Here is a 6397-nt window from a genome sequence, read left to right as displayed (position 1 = left end):
CAAGAAAGAAGAATGAATAAAATTGAGAAACAAAAATCAAAAATAAAATTCAAGAATAAAAGAAAATGCAAGAAATTAAAGATGGTGGATTCAATTATAGATATGAATAATCTAAAATTGAACCCACTTCTTAGAAGAGGGTGATTCCCTAGAGGGTTCTAGCCTAAAGGTGAATCAAACAAAATAAAAATAAACAAAAAGAAAAACTAAACCCAAGAGGGTTCTAGCCTCAAGGTGAATAGTGTAAGAAATTAAAATCTAACTACAAAATAAAGTGCAAAATCTAAACTACAAAATAAAATTGCAAGAATTAAATGCAAGAAAATAAATCTACTCTATAAGCATGAAATAAATCTAATCTATAAGCATGAAATAAATCTAAGACAAGAGGGTTCTAGCCTCTTGGCTATTTAACAAGAAAATAAAATCTAAACTACAAGCATAGAAATAAATCTACACTAATAAGCAATAAAAAGGAAATAAAAGAGAAAAAGGAAAGAAAATGCAAACCTCTAAATAATTCTTCATCTCCATCTTCATCATCCAACAAAGAGAAGAAATATTTAAAGTGGTGAAAAAATTATTATTATTAATTGCAACTAAAGTTACAATTTTGGAAGGCCTTCTCAATTAAGAGTAGCCCTCCTCTCCAAAAGGAGTTACAAAAATTTTCACACCTCTAACCCCTCACTCTCTACCCCTATTTATAGTAAACATCAGTGAATGAGAGCCATTGGATCAAACTTGAGCCCCAAGACAAGCAAAATCAGCCATTGACGCGCGCTACAGTAATCTGGTATCGATGCAGGCATCGATGCAGGTATCGATGCCAGCATCGATGCCCACATCGATACCCACTATTTCCAAATTCTGATTTCACGGATAGCTTCGTCTCGTCGAGATAGGCGATTTTCATATATTATATGTTAAATTCCGCCTTCCGGATTAGGAGATATCGTCGTTTCTTTGTGGCCAACCATTTTGAATATGATTTCTTTTCATATTGGATTTTTGATTTTCTCCGGCTTCTACAGGCTACACGACTGCAGTCCGGACATGGAGAATTTTTTTTTGCAACCAAGTCCATTTCATTCCCATTCTTTGCATCCAAGTCCAAGCATAGCTTCCTTGGTGTATTTTTTATGGGCTTTTCTCTTTGGGCTTCAATCATTTTCCTCTTTTAAGCTTTTGCTTCATGGGCTTCTAAGATGCTACAAAATAGAGAAGAGAGATTTTAAGGGTTTTTTTACATTTAATAATATTTATTTATATTTTCATTCATTTATGTGCAAAATAAGCTAACAACAATTATTAATGGTATATTTATTCATGTAAAATAGATAATGAGGATATAAAATTGTAATAAAAATATGATTATCAAATACCCCCACACCTAAACTTTTGCTAGTCCTCTAGCAAAGAAAATAAAAAGAAAATTCTAACTCACTTTCACAGGAATCGCGGTTGTATTTAGCGCATACAACAAGCCTTTAAACCCCTAGGTTACCCTAGTGGACGAGTTATAGTCTCGTGAGGGTTTGCAGTGAATATACCCACAAAATTCGGTCAACTTGCCAAATTAAAGAAGTCAGTAAATAACTGAATTCACTTGATAACTTTTAGATAATCTAATTGGAGCCAGTCATCACTCAAGAAAACATTTTTATATATAACTCTAAGGTATATTTTTAAGAAAATCCTCTCATTGTAGCAATACAAAACCAAGCCAAACTTAGAAATTTCATTTAAAAGTTTTGAAAAGAACATGCTAACTCTTTGTTTTAAATAATTTACAAGTTGCTTGATTTAAAATATTTTCCAAGACAATATATACAACTATAAAACATTTATTAGTTTTTTTTATTTTTTTTAACTCTTTCTTCCTTGGTGATTTTTTCTACTTTAACGGGCTTTCTAAGTGACCATTTAACGAGTTTTGGGCCAATGGATCCCAACCCAAATGGGCTTAGGTCATTAAGTATGGAAATACTCCTTGGGCTTAATTACTCGGTCAGCTTAGGCTTTATAAGATAGAATCACCTAGAATTCAAGAGTATTATTTTTATTTCTTTTTGGTGCCCATTTTTCGCACTCTTCTTTTGCATTTTTTTTGTATATGTATATATATTTTTTGAAAAATATGTAAATCAAGACAATTTGAAAAATTATTTTCAACTCTAAGTTAAGCATACAAAAATTTCATTATTTTAAATAAAAGTCCAAGTTAAGGCTTAAGTAAAGTATACTACTTTGAAAATCATTTCTTAAGAAATTTATTTAGAGTTATCATAAAAGGTGAACTTAAGTAAATAACCAACTAAGGATTAGAAAATTTCAAATGTATCAAATAAATCAATTATTACATAACTCTATGAATTTGGCAAGTGACGATATTTTTATAAAAAAAAATTTAAGAAAAAGGGGGAAAAAATGTAACCAAAAATGTAAAATAAAGAGAAAAAATAACTAATTCCCACCCCACACCTAAATTTTGCATTGTCCTCAATGCAAACTCTATGATGCATAAAGTAAAGCAGATAAGAAGTGAAGCACTTACATTTGGTCGGCTGATAAAAATCTGCAATTACCTTTGGTCGGAGGAGGATGGAAAAAATTTATTCTTCTTTTCTTTTCTTTTTTCTCTTTCAACTGAACAAGAAACTCTCAAATGAGAGAAGAATAAATTCTTTTTATTATTCTGAAGTAAACAAAATAAACAATGTAGAATAAAATATTCAACATAAAGAGTTCTTGTTCTACATTGAATCCTATCTTATTGCTAAAAATTCTCCCACGGATTTTAAATAAATTCAACATGATATAATCAACAATGTGAATTTCTAAGCATTTCGGGGAGTTTAGTAATTCTTGCAACAAAGTAAGGTAGGTATTATAGGTGTCATGCATTTTACATTTCTTAATGAACTTAGACTCTTGTACTGTGAAGTTTTGTTTTCTAACAACCAATTCTTCTGTGAAGTTCTGAAAATTTGGTTGTTGATTATTCTCCAAGAATCTAAGTTCATCAAGAAAGAGTTCTTCAAAATTTAATTCAAAGCAGCACATGTTTAACACAGTTTTATTATTCTCAAGGACCTGATCTGCTTCTTCTAAAAACTCTAACTCTTCATCAAAAATTTCCTCAAAACTTAAATCACACTCTTCTTCTTCTTCTTCTTCTGATCTTTCCTGAATGTAGTTTATTTCTAGAGGCTGATTATTTGGTTGGTCCCCTGGATTAAAAATGTTGAGATCAGCAGTCAAATTCCCAAAGGACAGCTTCATTTGACCAGTTCTACAGTTGATGAGAGCATTAGAAGTGGCTAAGAACGGTCGTCCTAAGATGACAGGTGTCTGTCCTTTGGGATTGGAAACAGGCTGTGTTTCCAAGACTACAAAATCTACTGGAAAAATAAAATCTCCAACCTTAATCAGAACATCCTCTAACTCACCCATAGGGACCTTGACAGATCTATCAGCCAACTGTAAGGTGCATTTGGTTGGGTTCAGTACACCTAGACCCAATTGCTGATAGACTGAATATGGAAGCAAATTGACACTGGCCCCTAAGTCTAAAAGCGCCTTATCAATGTGAGTATTACCAATGATACATGAAATGATGGGGGAACCTGGATCTTTACGTTTCAAAGGTATGGGATTTGACAGCATTTCACTGATATTGGCGGCTAAAAAGACTTTCTTTGGAACATTTATTCTCCTCTTCTTAGTGCACAATTCTTTTAAAAATTTAGCATAAGATGGAATTTGTTCAATTACATCTAAGAGAGGAATGTTGACCTTAACCTGCTTGAATGTCTCTAGGATTTTCTCCTCCTGAGGAGAGTGTTTCCTAGACCTGAGTCTATCTGGAAAGGGAGCAACCGGTCTAAATCTATCAAAAGCAGGCTCAGGTTCGGGTTCAGGTTCTTGGTCATCTGAGGGGAGTGATTGTTGAATAGATTCATCAGAAGGAGAAGGAGAAGGAATTTGTACAGGATCAAGAGTTTGACTTGGCGGAGTTCTCACTTGATTATCGACCTGTCTACCTGACCGAAGTGAATGGATTGCATTCACTTGAGCTTCATAGGATGAACTGCATCCTGTGTTATTAGGGTTGACCACGGGTTGACTCGGAAATTTTCCTTTCTCTCTTTCACTCACGGCACTAGCTAGTTGACCAAGTTGGGATTCTAATCTAGCTATAGCTTGAGTGTTGGAGTTGAGCATTTGTCCGGTTGATTGCATGAAGGAATTCAACGTGCTAGATGTTTGAGTCAACATATTCGTGGTTTGAGTAGTTTTTTTTAACTCTTTCTTCCTTGGTGATTTTTTTTTCTACTTTAACGGGCTTTCTAAGTGACCTTTTAACGAGTTTTGGGCCAATGGATCCCAACCCAATTGGGCTTAGGTCATTAAGTATGGAAATACTCCTTGGGCTTAATTACTCGGTCAGCTTAGGCTTTATAAGATAGAATCACCTAGAATTCAAGAGTATTATTTTTATTTCTTTTTGGTGCCCATGACAATTTAACGAGTTTTGGGCCAATGGGTCCCAACCCAATTGGGCTTAGGTCATTAAGTATGAAAATACTCCTTGGGCTTAATTACTCGGTCAGCTTAGGCTTTATAAGATAGAATTCAAGAGTATTATTTTTATTTCTTTTTGGTGCCCATTTTTCGCACTCTTCTTTTGCATTTTTTTTGTATATGTATATATATTTTGAAAAATATGTAAATCAAGACACTTTGAAAAATTATTTTCAACTTTAAGCTAAGCATGCTTCAAGAGATTTTTTTTTCTTTTTGGTGCTCATTTTTCGCACTCTTCTTTTGCAAATTTTTTTTTGTATATGTATGTATATTTTGAAAATATGTAAATCAAGACACTTTGAAAGAATTATTTTCAACTCTAAGTTAAGCATGTAAAAATTTTATTATTTTAAATAAAAGTCCGAGTTAAGGCTTAAGTAAAGTATACTACTTTGAAAATCATTTCTTAAGAAATTTATTTAGAGTTATCATAAAAGGTGAACTTAAGTAAATAACTAATTAGGGATTAGAAAATTTCAAATTTATCAAATAAATCAATTATTACATAACTCTATCAATTTGGCAAGTGACGATATTTTTATAAATTTTTTTTTAAGGAAAAGGAAAAAAAATGACAAAAATGCACTAAAATTGTAAAATAAAGAGAAAAAAATAACTAATTCCCACCCCCACACCTAAATTTTGCATTGTCCTCAATGCAAACTCTATGATGCATAAAGTAAAGCAGATAAGAAGTGAAGCACTTACATTTGGTCGGTTGATAAAAATCTGCAATTACCTTTGGTCTGAGGAGGAGGAAATCAAACATTTATTCTTTTCTTGTTTTTTTTCTTTTTTTTTCTTTTTTTTTTCTTTTCTTCTTTTTTTTTCCTTTTTTCCTTTTTTTCCTTTTTTTTTTGACAACTGAACAAGAAACTCTCAAATGAGAGAAGAATAAATTCTTTTTATTATTCTGAAGTAAACAAAATAAACAATGTAGAATAAAATATTCAACATAAAGAGTTCTTGTTCTACATTGAATCCTACCTTGCTGTTGAAAATTCTTCCCCGGATTCTAAACAAATTCAGAATGATATAATCAATAATGTGAAATTCTAAGCATTTCGAGGTGTTCAATAATTCTTGCAACAAAGTAAGGTAGGTATTATTGGTGTCATGCATTTTGCATTTAATTATGAACTTAGATTCTTGTACTGTGAAGTTTTGTTTTCTAACAACCAATTCTTCTGTAGAGTTCTGAAAATTTGGTTATTGATTATTCTCCAAGAATCTAAGCTCATCAAGAAAGAGTCCTTCAAAATTTTATTCAAAGCAGCAAATGTTTAACACAGTTTTATTATTCTCAAGGACCTGATCTGCTTCTTCTAAAAATTCTAACTCTTCAACAAAAATTTCCTCAAAACCCAAATCAGACTCTTCTTCTTCTTCTTCTGATCTTTCTTGAATGTAGTTTATTTCTAGAGGCTGATTATTTGGTTGGTCCCCTGGATTAAAAATGTTAAGATCAGCAGTCAAATTCCCAAAGGACAGCTTCATTTGACCAGTTCTACAGTTGATGAGAGCATTAGAAGTGGCCAAGAACGGTCGTCCTAAGATGACGGGTGTCTGTCCTTTGGGATTGGAAACAGGCTGTGTTTCCAAGACTACAAAATCTACTGGAAAAATAAAATCTCCAACCTTAATCAGAACATCCTCTAACTCACCCATAGGGACCTTGACAGATCTATCAGCCAACTGTAAGGTGCATTTGGTTGGGTTCAGTACACCTAGACCCAATTGCTGATAGACTGAATATGGAAGCAAATTGACACTGGCCCCTAAGTCTAAAAGCGCCTTATCAATGTGA

Source organism: Asparagus officinalis, chromosome 2 (genome assembly GCF_001876935.1).
Source record: "Asparagus officinalis chromosome 2, Aspof.V1, whole genome shotgun sequence".
In the NCBI taxonomy this organism is placed as follows: Eukaryota; Viridiplantae; Streptophyta; class Magnoliopsida; order Asparagales; family Asparagaceae; genus Asparagus; species Asparagus officinalis.
Note: the sequence above shows the minus strand (reverse complement) of the source record.